Raw genomic sequence first — 27,050 nt, 5'->3', positions numbered from 1 at the left:
AAGTGAAATTTTCAAAAATCCAGAACATTGGCTGAAAACGACTAAATATCAAGGACTCATTGGGCGAATCGCTCTGGAACTGAAATCGAAACGCTCACTGACATTTGCCCTATCTGAAAGTCTGATAAACGCCGGAAAAATGGCTAAGTCCAAAAAAAAATTTTTTTCAACTTTTTTCAATTTTACCCACGTGGGATATATATTTTACCCACACACATTTGGAACTCTCCTGGGGTACCCTCACACATATTATTCTCTCATTTAGTGGATATTTTCACAAAAGAGTGAAATTTTCAAAAATCCAGAAAATTGGCTGAAAACGACTAAATATCAAGGAGTCATTGGGCGAATCGCTCGGGAACTGAAATCGGAATGCTCACTGACATTTGCCCTATCTGAAAGTCTGATAAATGCCGGAAAAATGACTAAGTCCCCAAAAAATTTTTTTTAAACTTTTTTTAATTTTATCTCCGTGGGATATATATTCTTCCCACATACATTTGGAACTCTCCTGGGGTACCCTCACACATATTATTCCCTCATTTAGTGGATATTTTCACAAAAAAGTGAAATTTTCAAAATCCAGAAAATTGGCTGAAAACGAATAAATATCAAGGACTCATTGGGCGAATCGCTCTGGAACTGAAATCGGAACGCTCACTGACTTTTGCCCTATCTGAAAGTCTGATAAACGCCGGAAAAATGACTAAGTCCCAAAATTTTTTTTCAATTTTACCCGCGTGGGATATATATTCTACCCACACACATTTGGAACTCTCCTGGGGTACCCTCACACATATTATTCCCTCATTTAGTGGATATTTTCACGAAAAAGTGAAATTTTCAAAAATCCAGAAAATTGGCTGAAAACGACTAAATATCAAGGACTCATTGGGCGAATCGCTCTGGAACTGAAATCGGAACGCTCACTGACATTTGCCCTATCTGAAGGTCTGATAAACGCCGGAAAAATGAGTAAGTCCAAAAAAAAAATTTTTCAACTTTTGTCAATTTTACCCCTGTGGGATATATATTCTACCCACACACATTTGGAACTCTCCTGGGGTACCCTCACACATATTATTCCCTCATTTAGTGGATATTTTCACAAAAGAGTGAAATTTAAAAAAATCCAGAAAATTGGCTGAAAACGAATAAATATCAAGGAATCATTGGGCAAATCGCTCTGGAACTGAAATCAGAACGCTCACTGATATTTCCCTTATCTGAAAGTCTGATAAACGCCGGAAAAATGACTAAGTCCAAAAAAAAATTTTTTCAACTTTTTTCAATTTTACCCCCGTGGGATATATATTCTACCCACACACATTTGGAACTCTCCTGGGGTACCCTCACACATATTATTCCCTCATTTAGTGGATATTTTCACAAAAGAGTGAAATTTTAAAAAATCCAGAAAATTGGCTGAAAACGACTAAATATCAAGGACTCATTGGACGAATCGCTCTGGAACTGAAATTGCAACGTTCACAGACCTTTGTCCTATCTGAAAGTCTGATAAACGCTGGAAAAATGACTAAGTCCAAAAAAATTTTTTTTTCAATTTTACCCCTGTGGGATATATATTCTACCCACACACATTTGGAACTCTCCTGGGGTACCCTCACACATATTATTCCCTCATTTAGTGGATATTTTCACAAAAAAGTGAAATTTTCAAAAATCCAAAATATTGGCTGAAAACGAATAAATAACAAGGACTCATTGGGCGAATCGCTCTAGAACTGAAATCGGAGCGCTCACTGACATTTGCCCTATCTGAAAGTCTGATAAATGCCGGAAAAATGACTAAGTAAAAAAAAAATAATTTTTCAACTTTTTCCAATTTTACCACCGTGGGATATATATTCTACCCACACACATTTGGAACTCTCCTGGGGTACCCTCACACATATTATTCCCTCATTTAGTGGATATTTTCACAAAAAAGTGAAATTTTCAAAAATCCAAAATATTGGCTGAAAGCGACTAAATATCAAGGACTCATTGGGCGAATCGCTCTGGAACTGAAATCGGAACGCTCAGTGACATTTGCCCTATCTGAAAGACTGATAAACGCCGGAAAAATGACTAAGTCCCAAAAAAATTTCTTTCAACTTTTTTCAAATTTACCCCCGTGGGATATATATTCTACCCACACACATTTGGAACTCTCCTGGGGTACCCTCACACATATTATTCCCTCATTTAGTGGATATTTTCACAAAAATGTGAAATTTTCAAAAATCCAGAAAATTGGCTGAAAACGAATAAATATCAAGGACTCATTGGGCGAATCGCTCTGGAACTGAAATCGGAGCGCTCACTGACATTTGCCCTATCCGAAAGTCTGATAAACGCCGGAAAAATGACTAAGTCCAAAAAAATTTTTTTTTCAACTTTTTTCAATTTTACCCCCGTGGGATATATATTCTACCCACACACATTTGGAACTCTCCTGGGGTACCCTCACACATATTATTCCCTCATTTAGTGGATATTTTCACAAAAAAGTGAAATTTTCAAAAATACAGAAAATTGGCTGAAAACGAATAAATATCAAGGACTCATTGGGCGAATCGCTCTGGAACTGAAATCGGAACGCTCACTGATATTTCCCCTATCTGAAAGTCTGATAAATGTCGGAAAAATGACTAAGTCCCAAAAAAATTTTTTTTCAACTTTTTTAAATTTTACCCCCGTGGGATATATATTTTACCCACACACATTTGGAACTCTCCTGGGGTACCCTCACACATATTATTCCCTCATTTAGTGGATATTTTCACAAAAGAGTGAAATTTTAAAAAATCCAGAAAATTGGCTGAAAACGACTAAATATCAAGGACTCATTGGACGAATCGCTCTGGAACTGAAATTGCAACGTTCACTGACCTTTGTCCTATCTGAAAGTCTGATAAACGCCGGAAAAATGACTAAGTCCAAAAAAATTTTTTTTCAATTTTACCCCCGTGGGATATATATTCTACCCACACACATTTGTAACCCTCCTGGGGTACCCTCACACATATTATTCCCTCATTTAGTGGATATTTTTACAAAAAAGTGAAATTTTCAAAAATCCAGAAAATTGGCTGAAAACGAATAAATATCAAGGACTCATTGGGCGAATCGCTCTGGAACTGAAATCGGAGCGCTCACTGACATTTGCCCTATCCGAAAGTCTGATAAACGCCGGAAAAATGGCTAAGTCCAAAAAAAAATTTTTTTCAACTTTTTTCAATTTTACCCCCGTGGGATATATATTTTACCCACACACGTTTGGAACTCTCCTGGGGTACCCTCACACATATTATTCCCTCATTTAGTGGATATTTTCACAAAAGAGTGAAATTTTAAAAAATCCAGAAAATTGGCTGAAAACGACTAAATATCAAGGACTCATTGGACGAATCGCTCTGGAACTGAAATTGCAACGTTCACTGACCTTTGTCCTATCTGAAAGTCTGATAAACGCCAGAAAAATGACTAAGTCCAAAAAATTTTTTTTTCAATTTTACCCCCGTGGGATATATATTCTACCCACACACATTTGGAACTCTCCTGGGGTACCCTCACACATATTATTCCCTCATATAGTGGATATTTTTACAAAAAAGTGAAATTTTCAAAAATACAGAAAATTGGCTGAAAACGAATAAATATCAAAGACTCATTGGGCGAATCGCTCTGGAACTGAAATCGGAGCGCTCACTGACATTTGCCCTATTTGAAAGTCTGATAAATGCCGGAAAAATGACTAAGTCAAGAAAAAATTTTTTTTAAACTTTTTACAATTTTACCACCGTGGGATATATATTCTACCCACACACATTTGGAACTCTCCTGGGGTACCCTCACACATATTATTCCCTCATTTAGTGGATATTTTCACAAAAAAGTGAGATTTTCAAAAATCCAAAATATTGGCTGAAAACGACTAAATATCAAGGACTCATTGGGCGAATCGCTCTGGAACTGAAATCGGAACGCTCACTGACATTTCCCCTATCTGAAAGACTGATAAACGCCGGAAAAATGACTAAGTCTAAAAAAATTTTTTTTGAACTTTTTTCAATTTTACCCCCGTGGGATATATATTCTACCCACACACATTTGGAACTCTCCTGGGGTACCCTCACACATATTATTCCCTCATTTAGTGGATATTTTCACAAAAAAGTGAAATTTTCAAAAATCCAGAAAATTGGCTGAAAACGAATAAATATCAAGGACTCATTGGGCGAATCGCTCTGGAACTGAAATCGGAACGCTCACTGATATTTCCCCTATCTGAAAGTCTGATAAATGTCGGAAAAATGACTAAGTCCCAAAAAAATTTTTTTTCAACTTTTTTAAATTTTACCCCCGTGGGATATATATTTTACCCACACACATTTGGAACTCTCCTGGGGTACCCTCACACATATTATTCCCTCATTTAGTGGATATTTTCACAAAAGAGTGACATTTTAAAAAATCCAGAAAATTGGCTGAAAACGACTAAATATCAAGGACTCATTGGACGAATCGCTCTGGAACTGAAATTGCAACGTTCACTGACCTTTGTCCTATCTGAAAGTCTGATAAACGCCGGAAAAATGACTAAGTCCAAAAAAATTTTTTTTTCAATTTTACCCCCGTGGGATATATATTCTACCCACACACATTTGTAACCCTCCTGGGGTACCCTCACACATATTATTCCCTCATTTAGTGGATATTTTCACAAAAAAGTGAGATTTTCAAAAATCCAAAATATTGGCTGAAAACGACTAAATATCAAGGACTCATTGGGCGAATCGCTCTGGAACTGAAATCGGAACGCTCACTGACATTTCCCCTATCTGAAAGACTGATAAACGCCGGAAAAATGACTAAGTCTAAAAAAATTTTTTTTCAACTTTTTTCAATTTTACCCCCGTGGGATATATATTCTACCCACACACATTTGGAACTCTCCTGGGGTTCCCTCACACATATTATTCCCTCATTTAGTGGATATTTTCACAAAAAAGTGAAATTTTCAAAAATCCAGAACATTGGCTGAAAACGACTAAATATCAAGGACTCATTGGGCGAATCGCTCTGGAATTGAAATCGGAACGCTCGGTGACATTTGCCCTATCTGAAAGACTGATAAACGCCGTAAAAATGACTAAGTCCAAAAAAAAACTTTTTTCAACTTTTTTCAATTTTACCCCCGTGGGATATATATTCTACCCACACACATTTGGAACTCTCCTGGGGTACCCTCACACATATTATTCCCTCATTTATTGGATATTTTCACAAAAAAGTGAAATTTTCAAAAATTCAGAAAATTGGCTGAAAACAACTAAATATTAAGGACTCATTGGGCGAATCGCTCTGGAACTGAAATCAGAACGCTCACTGACATTTCCCCTATCTGAAAGACTGATAAACGCCGGAAAAATGGCTAAGTCCAAAAAAAAATTTTTTTCAACTTTTTTCAATTTTACCCCCGTGGGATATATATTTTACCCACACACATTTGGAACTCTCCTGGGGTACCCTCACACATATTATTCCCTCATTTAGTGGATATTTTCACAAAAGAGTGAAATTTTAAAAAATCCAGAAAATTGGCTGAAATCGACTAAATATCAAGGACTCATTGGAAGAATCGCTCTGGAACTGAAATCGGAACGTTCACTGACCTTTGTCCTATCTGAAAGTCTGATAAACGCCGGAAAAATGACTAAGTCCAAAAAATTTTTTTTTTCAATTTTACCCCCGTGGGATAAATATTCTACCCACACACATTTGGAACTCTCCTGGGGTACCCTCACACATATTATTCCCTCATTTAGTTGATATTTTTACAAAAAAGTGAAATTTTCAAAAATGCAGAAAATTGGCTGAAAACGAATAAATATCAAGGACTCATTGGGCGAATCGCTCTGGAACTGAAATCGGAATGCTCACTGACATTTGCCCTATTTGAAAGTCTAATAAATGCCGGAAAAATGACTAAGTCAAGAAAAAATTTTTTTTCAACTTTTTTCAATTTTACCACCGTGGGATATATATTCTACCCACACACATTTGGAACTCTCCTGGGGTACCCTCACACATATTATTCCCTCATTTAGTGGATATTTTCACAAAAAAGTGAAATTTTCAAAAATCCAGAAAATTGGCTGAAAACGAATAAATATCAAGGACTCATTGGGCGAATCGCTCTGGAACTGAAATAGGAACGCTCACTGATATTTCCCCTATCTGAAAGTCTGATAAATGTCGGAAAAATTACTAAGTCCAAAAAATTTTTTTTTTCAATTTTACCCCCGTGGGATAAATATTCTACCCACACACATTTGGAACTCTCCTGGGGTACCCTCACACATATTATTCCCTCATTTAGTGGATATTTTTACAAAAAAGTGAAATTTTCAAAAATGCAGAAAATTGGCTGAAAACGAATAAATATCAAGGACTCATTGGGCGAATCGCTCTGGAACTGAAATCGGAATGCTCACTGACATTTGCCCTATCTGAAAGTCTGATAAATGCCGGAAAAATGACTAAGTCCAAAAAAAATAATTTTTCAACTTTTTACAATTTTACCCCCGTGGGATATATATTCTACCCACACACATTTGGAACTCTCCTGGGGTACCCTCACACATATTATTCCCTCATTTAGTGGATATTTTCACAAAAGAGTGAAATTTTAAAAAATCCAGAAAATTGGCTGAAAACGACTAAATATCAAGGACTCATTGGGCGAATCGCTCTGGAACTGAAATCGGAATGCTCACTGACATTTGCCCTATCTGAAAGCTTGATAAACGCCGGAAAAATGGCTAAGTCCAAAAAAAATTTTTTTTCAATTTTACCCCTGTGGGATATATATTCTACCCACACACATTTGGAACTCTCCTGGGGTACCCTCACACATATTATTCCCTCACTTATTGGATATTTTCACAAAAAAGTGAAATTTTCAAAAATTCAGAAAATTGGCTGAAAACAACTAAATATTAAGGACTCATTGGGCGAATCGCTCTGGAACTGAAATCGGAACGCTCACTGACATTTGCCCTATCTGAAAGACTGATAAACGCCGGAAAAATGACTAAGTCCCAAAAAAATTTTTTTCAACTTTTTTCAAATTTACCCCCGTGGGATATATATTCTACCCACACACATTTGGAACTCTCCTGGGGTACCCTCACACATATTATTCCCTCATTTAGTGGATATTTTCACAAAAATGTGAAATTTTCAAAAATCCAGAAAATTGGCTGAAAACGAATAAATATCAAGGACTCATTGGGCGAATCGCTCTGGAACTGAAATCGGAGCGCTCACTGACATTTGCCCTATCCGAAAGTCTGATAAACGCCGGAAAAATGACTAAGTCCAAAAAAAATTTTTTTTCAACTTTTTTAAATTTTACCCCCGTGGGATATATATTTTACCCACACACATTTGGAACTCTCCTGGGGTACCCTCACACATATTATTCCCTCATTTAGTGGATATTTTCACAAAAGAGTGACATTTTAAAAAATCCAGAAAATTGGCTGAAAACGACTAAATATCAAGGACTCATTGGACGAATCGCTCTGGAACTGAAATTGCAACGTTCACTGACCTTTGTCCTATCTGAAAGTCTGATAAACGCCGGAAAAATGACTAAGTCCAAAAAAATTTTTTTTCAATTTTACCCCCGTGGGATATATATTCTACCCACACACATTTGTAACCCTCCTGGGGTACCCTCACACATATTATTCCCTCATTTAGTGGATATTTTTACAAAAAACTGAAATTTTCAAAAATCCAGAAAATTGGCTGAAAACGAATAAATATCAAGGACTCATTGGGCGAATCGCTCTGGAACTGAAATCGGAGCGCTCACTGACATTTGCCCTATCCGAAAGTCTGATAAACGCCGGAAAAATGACTAAGTCCCAAAAAAATTTTTTTCAACTTTTTTCAATTTTACCCCCGTGGGATATATATTCTACCCACACACATTTGGAACTCTCCTGGGGTACCCTCACACATATTATTCCCTCATTTAGTGGATATTTTCACAAAAGAGTGAAATTTTTAAAAATCCAGAAAATTGGCTGAAAACAAATAAATATCAAGGACTCATTGGGCGAATCGCTCTGGAACTGAAATCGGAATGCTCACTGACATTTGCCCTATCTGAAAGTCTGATAAACGCCGGAAAAATGGCTAAGTCCAAAAAAAAATTTTTTTCAACTTTTTTCAATTTTACCCCCGTGGGATATATATTTTACCCACACACATTTGGAACTCTCCTGGGGTACCCTCACACATATTATTCCCTCATTTAGTGGATATTTTCACAAAAGAGTGAAATTTTAAAAAATCCAGAAAATTGGCTGAAAATGACTAAATATCAAGGACTCATTGGACGAATCGCTCTGGAACTGAAATTGCAACGTTCACTGACCTTTGTCCTATCTGAAAGTCTGATAAACGCCAGAAAAATGACTAAGTCCAAAAAATTTTTTTTTCAATTTTACCCCCGTGGGATATATATTCTACCCACACACATTTGGAACTCTCCTGGGGTACCCTCACACATATTATTCCCTCATTTAGTGGATATTTTTACAAAAAAGTGAAATTTTCAAAAATACAGAAAATTGGCTGAAAACGAATAAATATCAAAGACTCATTGGGCGAATCGCTCTGGAACTGAAATCGGAGCGCTCACTGACATTTGCCCTATTTGAAAGTCTGATAAATGCCGGAAAAATGACTAAGTCAAGAAAAAATTTTTTTTAAACTTTTTACAATTTTACCACCGTGGGATATATATTCTACCCACACACATTTGGAACTCTCCTGGGGTACCCTCACACATATTATTCCCTCATTTAGTGGATATTTTCACAAAAAAGTGAGATTTTCAAAAATCCAAAATATTGGCTGAAAACGACTAAATATCAAGGACTCATTGGGCGAATCGCTCTGGAACTGAAATCGGAACGCTCACTGACATTTCCCCTATCTGAAAGACTGATAAACGCCGGAAAAATGACTAAGTCCAAAAAAAAACTTTTTTCAACTTTTTTCAATTTTACCCCCGTGGGATATATATTCTACCCACACACATTTGGAACTCTCCTGGGGTACCCTCACACATATTATTCCCTCATTTAGTGGATATTTTCACAAAAAAGTGAAATTTTCAAAAATCCAGAAAATTGGCTGAAAACGAATAAATATCAAGGACTCATTGGGCGAATCGCTCTGGAACTGAAATCGGAACGCTCACTGATATTTCCCCTATCTGAAAGTCTGATAAATGTCGGAAAAATGACTAAGTGCAAAAAAAATAATTTTTCAACTTTTTACAATTTTACCCCCGTGGGATATATATTCTACCCACACACATTTGGAACTCTCCTGGGGTACCCTCACACATATTATTCCCTCATTTAGTGGATATTTTCACAAAAGAGTGAAATTTTAAAAAATCCAGAAAATTGGCTGAAAACGACTAAATATCAAGGACTCATTGGGCGAATCGCTCTGGAACTGAAATCGGAATGCTCACTGACATTTGCCCTATCTGAAAGCCTGATAAACGCCGGAAAAATGGCTAAGTCCAAAAAAAATTTTTTTTCAATTTTACCCCCGTGGGGTATATATTCTACCCACACACATTTGGAACTCTCCTGGGGTACCCTCACACATATTATTCCCTCATTTATTGGATATTTTCACAAAAAAGTGAAATTTTCAAAAATTCAGAAAATTGGCTGAAAACAACTAAATATTAAGGACTCATTGGGCGAATCGCTCTGGAACTGAAATCAGAACGCTCACTGACATTTCCCCTATCTGAAAGACTGATAAACGCCGGAAAAATGACTAAGTCTAAAAAAATTTTTTTTCAACTTTTTTCAATTTTACCCCCGTGGGATATATATTCTACCCACACACATTTGGAACTCTCCTAGGGTTCCCTCACACATATTATTCCCTCATTTAGTGGATATTTTCACAAAAAAGTGAAATTTTCAAAAATCCAGAACATTGGCTGAAAACGACTAAATATCAAGGACTCATTGGGTGAATCGCTCTGGAACTGAAAACGAAACGCTCACTGACATTTGCCCTATCTGAAAGTCTGATAAACACCGGAAAAATGGATAAGTCCAAAAAAAAATTTTTTTCAACTTTTTTCAATTTTACCCCCGTGGGATATATATTTTACCCACACACATTTGGAACTCTCCTGGGGTACCCTCACACATATTATTCCCTCATTTAGTGGATATTTTCACAAAAGAGTGAAATTTTAAAAAATCCAGAAAATTGGCTGAAATCGACTAAATATCAAGGACTCATTGGAAGAATCGCTCTGGAACTGAAATTGCAACGTTCACTGACCTTTGTCCTATCTGAAAGTCTGATAAACGCCGGAAAAATGACTAAGTCCAAAAAATTTTTTTTTTCAATTTTACCCCCGTGGGATAAATATTCTACCCACACACATTTGGAACTCTCCTGGGGTACCCTCACACATATTATTCCCTCATTTAGTTGATATTTTTACAAAAAAGTGAAATTTTCAAAAATGCAGAAAATTGGCTGAAAACGAATAAATATCAAGGACTCATTGGGCGAATCGCTCTGGAACTGAAATCGGAATGCTCACTGACATTTGCCCTATTTGAAAGTCTGATAAATGCCGGAAAAATGACTAAGTCAAGAAAAAATTTTTTTTCAACTTTTTTCAATTTTACCACCGTGGGATATATATTCTACCCACACACATTTGGAACTCTCCTGGGGTACCCTCACACATATTATTCCCTCATTTAGTGGATATTTTCACAAAAAAGTGAAATTTTCAAAAATCCAAAATATTGGCTGAAAACGACTAAATATCAAGGACTCATTGGGCGAATCGCTCTGGAACTGAAATCGGAACGCTCACTGATATTTCCCCTATCTGAAAGTCTGATAAATGTCGGAAAAATGACTAAGTCCAAAAAATTTTTTTTTTCAATTTTACCCCCGTGGGATAAATATTCTACCCACACACATTTGGAACTCTCCTGGGGTACCCTCACACATATTATTCCCTCATTTAGTGGATATTTTTACAAAAAAGTGAAATTTTCAAAAATGCAGAAAATTGGCTGAAAACGAATAAATATCAAGGACTCATTGGGCGAATCGCTCTGGAACTGAAATCGGAATGCTCACTGACATTTGCCCTATCTGAAAGTCTGATAAATGCCGGAAAAATGACTAAGTCCAAAAAAAATAATTTTTCAACTTTTTACAATTTTACCCCCGTGGGATATATATTCTACCCACACACATTTGGAACTCTCCTGGGGTACCCGCACACATATTATTCCCTCATTTAGTGGATATTTTCACAAAAGAGTGAAATTTTAAAAAATCCAGAAAATTGGCTGAAAACGACTAAATATCAAGGACTCATTGGGCGAATCGCTCTGGAACTGAAATCGGAATGCTCACTGACATTTGCCCTATCTGAAAGCCTGATAAACGCCGGAAAAATGGCTAAGTCCAAAAAAAATTTTTTTTCAATTTTACCCCCGTGGGATATATATTCTACCCACACACATTTGGAACTCTCCTGGGGTACCCTCACACATATTATTCCCTCATTTATTGGATATTTTCACAAAAAAGTGAAATTTTCAAAAATTCAGAAAATTGGCTGAAAACAACTAAATATTAAGGACTCATTGGGCGAATCGCTCTGGAACTGAAATCAGAACGCTCACTGACATTTCCCCTATCTGAAAGACTGATAAACGCCGGAAAAATGACTAAGTCTAAAAAAATTTTTTTTCAACTTTTTTCAATTTTACCCCCGTGGGATATATATTCTACCCACACACATTTGGAACTCTCCTAGGGTTCCCTCACACATATTATTCCCTCATTTAGTGGATATTTTCACAAAAAAGTGAAATTTTCAAAAATCCAGAACATTGGCTGAAAACGACTAAATATCAAGGACTCATTGGGTGAATCGCTCTGGAACTGAAAACGAAACGCTCACTGACATTTGCCCTATCTGAAAGTCTGATAAACACCGGAAAAATGGATAAGTCCAAAAAAAAATTTTTTTCAACTATTTTCACTTTTACCCCCGTGGGATATATATTTTACCCACACACATTTGGAACTCTCCTGGGGTACCCTCACACATATTATTCCCTCATTTAGTGGATATTTTCACAAAAGAGTGAAATTTTAAAAAATCCAGAAAATTGGCTGAAATCGACTAAATATCAAGGACTCATTGGAAGAATCGCTCTGGAACTGAAATTGCAATGTTCACTGACCTTTGTCCTATCTGAAAGTCTGATAAACGCCGGAAAAATGACTAAGTCCAAAAAATTTTTTTTTTCAATTTTACCCCCGTGGGATAAATATTCTACCCACACACATTTGGAACTCTCCTGGGGTACCCTCACACATATTATTCCCTCATTTAGTTGATATTTTTACAAAAAAGTGAAATTTTCAAAAATGCAGAAAATTGGCTGAAAACGAATAAATATCAAGGACTCATTGGGCGAATCGCTCTGGAACTGAAATCGGAATGCTCACTGACATTTGCCCTATTTGAAAGTCTGATAAATGCCGGAAAAATGACTAAGTCAAGAAAAAAATTTTTTTCAACTTTTTTCAATTTTACCACCGTGGGATATATATTCTACCCACACACATTTGGAACTCTCCTGGGGTACCCTCACACATATTATTCCCTCATTTAGTGGATATTTTCACAAAAAAGTGAAATTTTCAAAAATCCAAAATATTGGCTGAAAACGACTAAATATCAAGGACTCATTGGGCGAATCGCTCTGGAACTGAAATCGGAACGCTCACTGATATTTCCCCTATCTGAAAGTCTGATAAATGTCGGAAAAATGACTAAGTCCAAAAAATTTTTTTTTTCAATTTTACCCCCGTGGGATAAATATTCTACCCACACACATTTGGAACTCTCCTGGGGTACCCTCACACATATTATTCCCTCATTTAGTGGATATTTTTACAAAAAAGTGAAATTTTCAAAAATGCAGAAAATTGGCTGAAAACGAATAAATATCAAGGACTCATTGGGCGAATCGCTCTGGAACTGAAATCGGAATGCTCACTGACATTTCCCCTATCTGAAAGTCTGATAAACGCCGGAAAAATGACTAAGTCCCAAAAAAATTTTTTTCAACTTTTTTCAATTTTACCCCCGTGGGATATATATTCTACCCACACACATTTGGAACTCTCCTGGGGTACCCGCACACATATTATTCCCTCATTTAGTGGATATTTTCACAAAAGAGTGAAATTTTAAAAAATCCAGAAAATTGGCTGAAAACAAATAAATATCAAGGACTCATTGGGCGAATCGCTCTGGAACTGAAATCGGAATGCTCACTGACATTTGCCCTATCTGAAAGTCTGATAAACGCCGGAAAAATGGCTAAGTCCAAAAAAAAATTTTTTTCAACTTTTTTCAATTTTACCCCCGTGGGATATATATTTTACCCACACACATTTGGAACTCTCCTGGGGTACCCTCACACATATTATTCCCTCATTTAGTGGATATTTTCACAAAAGAGTGAAATTTTAAAAAATCCAGAAAATTGGCTGAAAACGACTAAATATCAAGGACTCATTGGACGAATCGCTCTGGAACTGAAATTGCAACGTTCACTGACCTTTGTCCTATCTGAAAGTCTGATAAACGCCAGAAAAATGACTAAGTCCAAAAAATTTTTTTTTCAATTTTACCCCCGTGGGATATATATTCTACCCACACACATTTGGAACTCTCCTGGGGTACCCTCACACATATTATTCCCTCATATAGTGGATATTTTTACAAAAAAGTGAAATTTTCAAAAATACAGAAAATTGGCTGAAAACGAATAAATATCAAAGACTCATTGGGCGAATCGCTCTGGAACTGAAATCGGAGCGCTCACTGACATTTGCCCTATTTGAAAGTCTGATAAATGCCGGAAAAATGACTAAGTCAAGAAAAAAATTTTTTTAAACTTTTTACAATTTTACCACCGTGGGATATATATTCTACCCACACACATTTGGAACTCTCCTGGGGTACCCTCACACATATTATTCCCTCATTTAGTGGATATTTTCACAAAAAAGTGAGATTTTCAAAAATCCAAAATATTGGCTGAAAACGACTAAATATCAAGGACTCATTGGGCGAATCGCTCTGGAACTGAAATCGGAACGCTCACTGACATTTCCCCTATCTGAAAGACTGATAAACGCCGGAAAAATGACTAAGTCTAAAAAAATTTTTTTTCAACTTTTTTCAATTTTACCCCCGTGGGATATATATTCTACCCACACACATTTGGAACTCTCCTGGGGTTCCCTCACACATATTATTCCCTCATTTAGTGGATATTTTCACAAAAAAGTGAAATTTTCAAAAATCCAGAACATTGGCTGAAAACGACTAAATATCAAGGACTCATTGGGCGAATCGCTCTGGAACTGAAATCGGAACGCTCGGTGACATTTGCCCTATCTGAAAGACTGATAAACGCCGTAAAAATGACTAAGTCCAAAAAAAAACTTTTTTCAACTTTTTTCAATTTTACCCCCGTGGGATATATATTCTACCCACACACATTTGGAACTCTCCTGGGGTACCCTCACACATATTATTCCCTCATTTAGTGGATATTTTCACAAAAAAGTGAAATTTTCAAAAATCCAGAAAATTGGCTGAAAACGAATAAATATCAAGGACTCATTGGGCGAATCGCTCTGGAACTGAAATCGGAACGCTCACTGATATTTCCCCTATCTGAAAGTCTGATAAATGTCGGAAAAATGACTAAGTGCAAAAAAAATAATTTTTCAACTTTTTACAATTTTACCCCCGTGGGATATATATTCTACCCACACACATTTGGAACTCTCCTGGGGTACCCTCACACATATTATTCCCTCATTTAGTGGATATTTTCACAAAAGAGTGAAATTTTAAAAAATCCAGAAAATTGGCTGAAAACGACTAAATATCAAGGACTCATTGGGCGAATCGCTCTGGAACTGAAATCGGAATGCTCACTGACATTTGCCCTATCTGAAAGCCTGATAAACGCCGGAAAAATGGCTAAGTCCAAAAAAAATTTTTTTTCAATTTTACCCCCGTGGGGTATATATTCTACCCACACACATTTGGAACTCTCCTGGGGTACCCTCACACATATTATTCCCTCATTTATTGGATATTTTCACAAAAAAGTGAAATTTTCAAAAATTCAGAAAATTGGCTGAAAACAACTAAATATTAAGGACTCATTGGGCGAATCGCTCTGGAACTGAAATCAGAACGCTCACTGACATTTCCCCTATCTGAAAGACTGATAAACGCCGGAAAAATGACTAAGTCTAAAAAAAATTTTTTTCAACTTTTTTCAATTTTACCCCCGTGGGATATATATTCTACCCACACACATTTGGAACTCTCCTAGGGTTCCCTCACACATATTATTCCCTCATTTAGTGGATATTTTCACAAAAAAGTGAAATTTTCAAAAATCCAGAACATTGGCTGAAAACGACTAAATATCAAGGACTCATTGGGTGAATCGCTCTGGAACTGAAAACGAAACGCTCACTGACATTTGCCCTATCTGAAAGTCTGATAAACACCGGAAAAATGGATAAGTCCAAAAAAAAATTTTTTTCAACTTTTTTCAATTTTACCCCCGTGGGATATATATTTTACCCACACACATTTGGAACTCTCCTGGGGTACCCTCACACATATTATTCCCTCATTTAGTGGATATTTTCACAAAAGAGTGAAATTTTAAAAAATCCAGAAAATTGGCTGAAATCGACTAAATATCAAGGACTCATTGGAAGAATCGCTCTGGAACTGAAATTGCAACGTTCACTGACCTTTGTCCTATCTGAAAGTCTGATAAACGCCGGAAAAATGACTAAGTCCAAAAAATTTTTTTTTTCAATTTTACCCCCGTGGGATAAATATTCTACCCACACACATTTGGAACTCTCCTGGGGTACCCTCACACATATTATTCCCTCATTTAGTTGATATTTTTACAAAAAAGTGAAATTTTCAAAAATGCAGAAAATTGGCTGGAAACGAATAAATATCAAGGACTCATTGGGCGAATCGCTCTGGAACTGAAATCGGAATGCTCACTGACATTTGCCCTATTTGAAAGTCTGATAAATGCCGGAAAAATGACTAAGTCAAGAAAAAAATTTTTTTCAACTTTTTTCAATTTTACCACCGTGGGATATATATTCTACCCACACACATTTGGAACTCTCCTGGGGTACCCTCACACATATTATTCCCTCATTTAGTGGATATTTTCACAAAAAAGTGAAATTTTCAAAAATCCAAAATATTGGCTGAAAACGACTAAATATCAAGGACTCATTGGGCGAATCGCTCTGGAACTGAAATCGGAACGCTCACTGATATTTCCCCTATCTGAAAGTCTGATAAATGTCGGAAAAATGACTAAGTCCAAAAAATTTTTTTTTTCAATTTTACCCCCGTGGGATAAATATTCTACCCACACACATTTGGAACTCTCCTGGGGTACCCTCACACATATTATTCCCTCATTTAGTGGATATTTTTACAAAAAAGTGAAATTTTCAAAAATGCAGAAAATTGGCTGAAAACGAATAAATATCAAGGACTCATTGGGCGAATCGCTCTGGAACTGAAATCGGAATGCTCACTGACATTTGCCCTATCTGAAAGTCTGATAAATGCCGGAAAAATGACTAAGTCCAAAAAAAATAATTTTTCAACTTTTTACAATTTTACCCCCGTGGGATATATATTCTACCCACACACATTTGGAACTCTCCTGGGGTACCCTCACACATATTATTCCCTCATTTAGTGGATATTTTCACAAAAGAGTGAAATTTTAAAAAATCCAGAAAATTGGCTGAAAACGACTAAATATCAAGGACTCATTGGGCGAATCGCTCTGGAACTGAAATCGGAATGCTCACTGACATTTGCCCTATCTGAAAGCCTGATAAACGCCGGAAAAATGGCTAAGTCCAAAAAAAATTTTTTTTCAATTTTACCCCCGTGGGATATATATTCTACCCACACACATTTGGAACTCTCCTGGGGTACCCTCACACATATTATTCCCTCATTTATTGGATATTTTCACAAAAAAGTGAAATTTTCAAAAATTCAGAAAATTGGCTGAAAACAACTAAATATTAAGGACTCATTGGGCGAATCGCTCTGGAACTGAAATCAGAACGCTCACTGACATTTCCCCTATCTGAAAGACTGATAAACGCCGGAAAAATGACTAAGTCTAAAAAAATTTTTTTTCAACTTTTTTCAATTTTACCCCCGTGGGATATATATTCTACCCACACACATTTGGAACTCTCCTAGGGTTCCCTCACACATATTATTCCCTCATTTAGTGGATATTTTCACAAAAAAGTGAAATTTTCAAAAATCCAGAACATTGGCTGAAAACGACTAAATATCAAGGACTCATTGGGTGAATCGCTCTGGAACTGAAAACGAAACGCTCACTGACATTTGCCCTATCTGAAAGTCTGATAAACACCGGAAAAATGGATAAGTCCAAAAAAAAATTTTTTTCAACTTTTTTCAATTTTACCCCCGTGGGATATATATTTTACCCACACACATTTGGAACTCTCCTGGGGTACCCTCACACATATTATTCCCTCATTTAGTGGATATTTTCACAAAAGAGTGAAATTTTAAAAAAACCAGAAAATTGGCTGAAATCGACTAAATATCAAGGACTCATTGGAAGAATCGCTCTGGAACTGAAATTGCAACGTTCACTGACCTTTGTCCTATCTGAAAGTCTGATAAACGCCGGAAAAATGACTAAGTCCAAAAAATTTTTTTTTTCAATTTTACCCCCGCGGGATAAATATTCTACCCACACACATTTGGAACTCTCCTGGGGTACCCTCACACATATTATTCCCTCATTTAGTTGATATTTTTACAAAAAAGTGAAATTTTCAAAAATGCAGAAAATTGGCTGAAAACGAATAAATATCAAGGACTCATTGGGCGAATCGCTCTGGAACTGAAATCGGAATGCTCACTGACATTTGCCCTATTTGAAAGTCTGATAAATGCCGGAAAAATGACTAAGTCAAGAAAAATTTTTTTTTCAACTTTTTTCAATTTTACCACCGTGGGATATATATTCTACCCACACACATTTGGAACTCTCCTGGGGTACCCTCACACATATTATTCCCTCATTTAGTGGATATTTTCACAAAAAAGTGAAATTTTCAAAAATCCAAAATATTGGCTGAAAACGACTAAATATCAAGGACTCATTGGGCGAATCGCTCTGGAACTGAAATCGGAACGCTCACTGATATTTCCCCTATCTGAAAGTCTGATAAATGTCGGAAAAATGACTAAGTCCAAAAAAATTTTTTTTTCAATTTTACCCCCGTGGGATAAATATTCTACCCACACACATTTGGAACTCTCCTGGGGTACCCTCACACATATTATTCCCTCATTTAGTGGATATTTTTACAAAAAAGTGAAATTTTCAAAAATGCAGAAAATTGGCTGAAAACGAATAAATATCAAGGACTCATTGGGCGAATCGCTCTGGAACTGAAATCGGAATGCTCACTGACATTTGCCCTATCTGAAAGTCTGATAAATGCCGGAAAAATGACTAAGTCCAAAAAAAATAATTTTTCAACTTTTTACAATTTTACCCCCGTGGGATATATATTCTACCCACACACATTTGGAACTCTCCTGGGGTACCCTCACACATATTATTCCCTCATTTAGTGGATATTTTCACAAAAGAGTGAAATTTTAAAAAATCCAGAAAATTGGCTGAAAACGACTAAATATCAAGGACTCATTGGGCGAATCGCTCTGAAACTGAAATCGGAATGCTCACTGACATTTGCCCTATCTGAAAGCTTGATGAACGCCGGAAAAATGGCTAAGTCCAAAAAAAATTTTTTTTCAATTTTACCCCCGTGGGATATATATTCTACCCACACACATTTGGAACTCTCCTGGGGTACCCTCACACATATTATTCCCTCATTTATTGGATATTTTCACAAAAAAGTGAAATTTTCAAAAATCCAGAACATTGGCTGAAAACAACTAAATATTAAGGACTCATTGGGTGAATCGCTCTGGAACTGAAAACGAAACGCTCACTGACATTTGCCCTATCTGAAAGTCTGATAAACACCGGAAAAATGGCTAAGTCCAAAAAAAAATTTTTTTCAACTTTTTTCAATTTTACCCCCGTGGGATATATATTTTACCCACACACATTTGGAACTCTCCTGGGGTACCCTCACACATATTATTCCCTCATTTAGTGGATATTTTCACAAAAGAGTGAAATTTTAAAAAATCCAGAAAATTGGCTGAAATCGACTAAATATCAAGGACTCATTGGAAGAATCGCTCTGGAACTGAAATTGCAACGTTCACTGACCTTTGTCCTATCTGAAAGTCTGATAAACGCCGGAAAAATGACTAAGTCCAAAAAATTTTTTTTTTCAATTTTACCCCCGTGGGATAAATATTCTACCCACACACATTTGGAACTCTCCTGGGGTACCCTCACACATATTATTCCCTCATTTAGTTGATATTTTTACAAAAAAGTGAAATTTTCAAAAATGCAGAAAATTGGCTGAAAACGAATAAATATCAAGGACTCATTGGGCGAATCGCTCTGGAACTGAAATCGGAATGCTCACTGACATTTGCCCTATTTGAAAGTCTGATAAATGCCGGAAAAATGACTAAGTCAAGAAAAAATTTTTTTTCAACTTTTTTCAATTTTACCACCGTGGGATATATATTCTACCCACACACATTTGGAACTCTCCTGGGGTAGCCTCACACATATTATTCCCTCATTTAGTGGATATTTTCACAAAAAAGTGAAATTTTCAAAAATCCAAAATATTGGCTGAAAACGACTAAATATCAAGGACTCATTGGGCGAATCGCTCTGGAACTGAAATCGGAACGCTCGGTGACATTTGCCCTATCTGAAAGACTGATAAACGCCGTAAAAATGACTAAGTCCAAAAAAAAACTTTTTTCAACTTTTTTCAATTTTACCCCCGTGGGATATATATTCTACCCACACACATTTGGAACTCTCCTGGGGTACCCTCACACATATTATTCCCTCATTTAGTGGATATTTTCACAAAAAAGTGAAATTTTCAAAAATCCAGAAAATTGGCTGAAAACGAATAAATATCAAGGACTCATTGGGCGAATCACTCTGGAACTGAAATCGGAACGCTCACTGATATTTCCCCTATCTGAAAGTCTGATAAATGTCGGAAAAATGACTAAGTCCAAAAATTTTTTTTTTTCAATTTTACCCCCGTGGGATAAATATTCTACCCACACACATTTGGAACTCTCCTGGGGTACCCTCACACATATTATTCCCTCATTTAGTGGATATTTTTACAAAAAAGTGAAATTTTCAAAAATTCAGAAAATTGGCTTGAAACAACTAAATATTAAGGACTCATTGGGCGAATCGCTCTGGAACTGAAATCGGAACGCTCACTGACATTTCCCCTATCTGAAAGACTGATAAACGCCGGAAAAATGACTAAGTCTAAAAAAATTTTTTTTCAACTTTTTTCAATTTTACCCCCGTGGGATATATATTCTACCCACACACATTTGGAACTCTCCTGGGGTTCCCTCACACATATTATTCCCTCATTTATTGGATATTTTCACAAAAAAGTGAAATTTTAAAAAATCCAGAAAATTGGCTGAAATCGACTAAATATCAAGGACTCATTGGACGAATCGCTCTGGAACTGAAATTGCAACGTTCACTGACCTTTGTCCTATCTGAAAGTCTGATAAACGCCGGAAAAATGACTAAGTCCAAAAAAATTTTTTTTCAATTTTACCCCCGTGGGATATATATTCTACCCACACACATTTGTAACCCTCCTGGGGTACCCTCACACATATTATTCCCTCATTTAGTGGATATTTTTACAAAAAAGTGAAATTTTCAAAAATCCAGAAAATTGGCTGAAAACGAATAAATATCAAGGACTCATTGGGCGAATCGCTCTGGAACTGAAATCGGAGCGCTCACTGACATTTGCCCTATCCGAAAGTCTGATAAACGCCGGAAAAATGACTAAGTCCCAAAAAAATTTTTTTCAACTTTTTTCAATTTTACCCCCGTGGGATATATATTCTACCCACACACATTTGGAACTCTCCTGGGGTACCCTCACACATATTATTCCCTCATTTAGTGGATATTTTCACAAAAGAGTGAAATTTTAAAAAATCCAGAAAATTGGCTGAAAACGAATAAATATCAAGGACTCATTGGGCGAATCGCTCTGGAACTGAAATCGGAATGCTCACTGACATTTGCCCTATCTGAAAGTCGGATAAACGCCGGAAAAATGGCTAAGTCCAAAAAAAAATTTTTTTCAACTTTTTTCAATTTTACCCCCGTGGGATATATATTTTACCCACACACGTTTGGAACTCTCCTGGGGTACCCTCACACATATTATTCCCTCATTTAGTGGATATTTTCACAAAAGAGTGAAATTTTAAAAAATCCAGAAAATTGGCTGAAAACGACTAAATATCAAGGACTCATTGGACGAATCGCTCTGGAACTGAAATTGCAACGTTCACTGACCTTTGTCCTATCTGAAAGTCTGATAAACGCCAGAAAAATGACTAAGTCCAAAAAATTTTTTTTTCAATTTTACCCCCGTGGGATATATATTCTACCCACACACATTTGGAACTCTCCTGGGGTACCCTCACACATATTATTCCCTCATATAGTGGATATTTTTACAAAAAAGTGAAATTTTCAAAAATACAGAAAATTGGCTGAAAACGAATAAATATCAAAGACTCATTGGGCGAATCGCTCTGGAACTGAAATCGGAGCGCTCACTGACATTTGCCCTATTTGAAAGTCTGATAAATGCCGGAAAAATGACTAAGTCAAGAAAAAATTTTTTTTAAACTTTTTACAATTTTACCACCGTGGGATATATATTCTACCCACACACATTTGGAACTCTCCTGGGGTACCCTCACACATATTATTCCCTCATTTAGTGGATATTTTCACAAAAAAGTGAGATTTTCAAAAATCCAAAATATTGGCTGAAAACGACTAAATATCAAGGACTCATTGGGCGAATCGCTCTGGAACTGAAATCGGAACGCTCACTGACATTTCCCCTATCTGAAAGACTGATAAACGCCGGAAAAATGACTAAGTCTAAAAAAATTTTTTTTGAACTTTTTTCAATTTTACCCCCGTGGGATATATATTCTACCCACACACATTTGGAACTCTCCTGGGGTACCCTCACACATATTATTCCCTCATTTAGTGGATATTTTCACAAAAAAGTGAAATTTTCAAAAATCCAGAAAATTGGCTGAAAACGAATAAATATCAAGGACTCATTGGGCGAATCGCTCTGGAACTGAAATCGGAACGCTCACTGATATTTCCCCTATCTGAAAGTCTGATAAATGTCGGAAAAATGACTAAGTCCCAAAAAAATTTTTTTTCAACTTTTTTAAATTTTACCCCCGTGGGATATATATTTTACCCACACACATTTGGAACTCTCCTGGGGTACCCTCACACATATTATTCCCTCATTTAGTGGATATTTTCACAAAAGAGTGACATTTTAAAAAATCCAGAAAATTGGCTGAAAACGACTAAATATCAAGGACTCATTGGACGAATCGCTCTGGAACTGAAATTGCAACGTTCACTGACCTTTGTCCTATCTGAAAGTCTGATAAACGCCGGAAAAATGACTAAGTCCAAAAAAATTTTTTTTCAATTTTACCCCCGTGGGATATATATTCTACCCACACACATTTGTAACCCTCCTGGGGTACCCTCACACATATTATTCCCTCATTTAGTGGATATTTTTACAAAAAAGTGAAATTTTCAAAAATCCAGAAAATTGGCTGAAAACGAATAAATATCAAGGACTCATTGGGCGAATCGCTCTGGAACTGAAATCGGAGCGCTCACTGACATTTGCCCTATCCGAAAGTCTGATAAACGCCGGAAAAATGACTAAGTCCAAAAAAATTTTTTTCAACTTTTTTCAATTTTACCCCCGTGGGATATATATTCTACCCACACACATTTGGAACTCTCCTGGGGTACCCTCACACATATTATTCCCTCATTTAGTGGATATTTTCACAAAAGAGTGAAATTTTAAAAAATCCAGAAAATTGGCTGAAAACGACTAAATATCAAGGACTCATTGGACGAATCGCTCTGGAACTGAAATTGCAACGTTCACTGACCTTTGTCCTATCTGAAAGTCTGATAAACGCCAGAAAAATGACTAAGTCCAAACAATTTTTTTTTCAATTTTACCCCCGTGGGATATATATTCTACCCACACACATTTGGAACTCTCCTGGGGTACCCTCACACATATTATTCCCTCATTTATTGGATATTTTCACAAAAGAGTGAAATTTTAAAAAATCCAGAAAATTGGCTGAAATCGACTAAATATCAAGGACTCATTGGAAGAATCGCTCTGGAACTGAAATCGGAACGTTCACTGACCTTTGTCCTATCTGAAAGTCTGATAAACGCCGGAAAAATGACTAAGTCCAAAAAATTTTTTTTTTCAATTTTACCCCCGTGGGATAAATATTCTACCCACACACATTTGGAACTCTCCTGGGGTACCCTCACACATATTATTCCCTCATTTAGTTGATATTTTTACAAAAAAGTGAAATTTTCAAAAATGCAGAAAATTGGCTGAAAACGAATAAATATCAAGGACTCATTGGGCGAATCGCTCTGGAACTGAAATCGGAATGCTCACTGACATTTGCCCTATTTGAAAGTCTAATAAATGCCGGAAAAATGACTAAGTCAAGAAAAAATTTTTTTTCAACTTTTTTCAATTTTACCACCGTGGGATATATATTCTACCCACACACATTTGGAACTCTCCTGGGGTACCCTCACACATATTATTCCCTCATTTAGTGGATATTTTCACAAAAAAGTGAAATTTTCAAAAATCCAGAAAATTGGCTGAAAACGAATAAATATCAAGGACTCATTGGGCGAATCGCTCTGGAACTGAAATAGGAACGCTCACTGATATTTCCCCTATCTGAAAGTCTGATAAATGTCGGAAAAATGACTAAGTCCAAAAAATTTTTTTTTTCAATTTTACCCCCGTGGGATAAATATTCTACCCACACACATTTGGAACTCTCCTGGGGTACCCTCACACATATTATTCCCTCATTTAGTGGATATTTTTACAAAAAAGTGAAATTTTCAAAAATGCAGAAAATTGGCTGAAAACGAATAAATATCAAGGACTCATTGGGCGAATCGCTCTGGAACTGAAATCGGAATGCTCACTGACATTTGCCCTATCTGAAAGTCTGATAAATGCCGGAAAAATGACTAAGTCCAAAAAAAATAATTTTTCAACTTTTTACAATTTTACCCCCGTGGGATATATATTCTACCCACACACATTTGGAACTCTCCTGGGGTACCCTCACACATATTATTCCCTCATTTAGTGGATATTTTCACAAAAGAGTGAAATTTTAAAAAATCCAGAAAATTGGCTGAAAACGACTAAATATCAAGGACTCATTGGGCGAATCGCTCTGGAACTGAAATCGGAATGCTCACTGACATTTGCCCTATCTGAAAGCTTGATAAACGCCGGAAAAATGGCTAAGTCCAAAAAAAATTTTTTTTCAATTTTACCCCTGTGGGATATATATTCTACCCACACACATTTGGAACTCTCCTGGGGTACCCTCACACATATTATTCCCTCACTTATTGGATATTTTCACAAAAAAGTGAAATTTTCAAAAATTCAGAAAATTGGCTGAAAACAACTAAATATTAAGGACTCATTGGGCGAATCGCTCTGGAACTGAAATCGGAACGCTCACTGACATTTGCCCTATCTGAAAGACTGATAAACGCCGGAAAAATGACTAAGTCCCAAAAAAATTTTTTTCAACTTTTTTCAAATTTACCCCCGTGGGATATATATTCTACCCACACACATTTGGAACTCTCCTGGGGTACCCTCACACATATTATTCCCTCATTTAGTGGATATTTTCACAAAAATGTGAAATTTTCAAAAATCCAGAAAATTGGCTGAAAACGAATAAATATCAAGGACTCATTGGGCGAATCGCTCTGGAACTGAAATCGGAGCGCTCACTGACATTTGCCCTATCCGAAAGTCTGATAAACGCCGGAAAAATGACTAAGTCCAAAAAAAATTTTTTTTCAACTTTTTTAAATTTTACCCCCGTGGGATATATATTTTACCCACACACATTTGGAACTCTCCTGGGGTACCCTCACACATATTATTCCCTCATTTAGTGGATATTTTCACAAAAGAGTGACATTTTAAAAAATCCAGAAAATTGGCTGAAAACGACTAAATATCAAGGACTCATTGGACGAATCGCTCTGGAACTGAAATTGCAACGTTCACTGACCTTTGTCCTATCTGAAAGTCTGATAAACGCCAGAAAAATGACTAAGTCCAAAAAATTTTTTTTTCAATTTTACCCCCGTGGGATATATATTCTACCCACACACATTTGGAACTCTCCTGGGGTACCCTCACACATATTATTCCCTCATATAGTGGATATTTTTACAAAAAAGTGAAATTTTCAAAAATACAGAAAATTGGCTGAAAATGAATAAATATCAAAGACTCATTGGGCGAATCGCTCTGGAACTGAAATCGGAGCGCTCACTGACATTTGCCCTATTTGAAAGTCTGATAAATGCCGGAAAAATGACTAAGTCAAGAAAAAAATTTTTTTAAACTTTTTACAATTTTACCACTGTGGGATATATATTCTACCCACACACATTTGGAACTCTCCTGGGGTACCCTCACACATATTATTCCCTCATTTAGTGGATATTTTCACAAAAAAGTGAGATTTTCAAAAATCCAAAATATTGGCTGAAAACGACTAAATATCAAGGACTCATTGGGCGAATCGCTCTGGAACTGAAATCGGAACGCTCACTGACATTTCCCCTATCTGAAAGACTGATAAACGCCGGAAAAATGACTAAGTCTAAAAAAATTTTTTTTCAACTTTTTTCAATTTTACCCCCGTGGGATATATATTCTACCCACACACATTTGGAACTCTCCTGGGGTTCCCTCACACATATTATTCCCTCATTTAGTGGATATTTTCACAAAAAAGTGAAATTTTCAAAAATCCAGAACATTGGCTGAAAACGACTAAATATCAAGGACTCATTGGGCGAATCGCTCTGGAACTGAAATCGGAACGCTCGGTGACATTTGCCCTATCTGAAAGACTGATAAACGCCGTAAAAATGACTAAGTCCAAAAAAAAACTTTTTTCAACTTTTTTCAATTTTACCCCCGTGGGATATATATTCTACCCACACACATTTGGAACTCTCCTGGGGTACCCTCACACATATTATTCCCTCATTTAGTGGATATTTTCACAAAAAAGTGAAATTTTCAAAAATCCAGAAAATTGGCTGAAAACGAATAAATATCAAGGACTCATTGGGCGAATCGCTCTGGAACTGAAATCGGAACGCTCACTGATATTTCCCCTATCTGAAAGTCTGATAAATGTCGGAAAAATGACTAAGTGCAAAAAAAATAATTTTTCAACTTTTTACAATTTTACCCCCGTGGGATATATATTCTACCCACACACATTTGGAACTCTCCTGGGGTACCCTCACACATATTATTCCCTCATTTAGTGGATATTTTCACAAAAGAGTGAAATTTTAAAAAATCCAGAAAATTGGCTGAAAACGACTAAATATCAAGGACTCATTGGGCGAATC

This window comes from Phyllobates terribilis, unplaced genomic scaffold (genome assembly GCF_046119375.1).
Source record: "Phyllobates terribilis strain yellow unplaced genomic scaffold, ASM4611937v1 Scaffold_72__1_contigs__length_7157903, whole genome shotgun sequence".
Lineage (NCBI taxonomy): Eukaryota > Metazoa > Chordata > Amphibia > Anura > Dendrobatidae > Phyllobates > Phyllobates terribilis.
The sequence above is the reverse complement of the archived record's forward strand: the minus strand, read 5'-3'. Positions refer to the sequence as shown.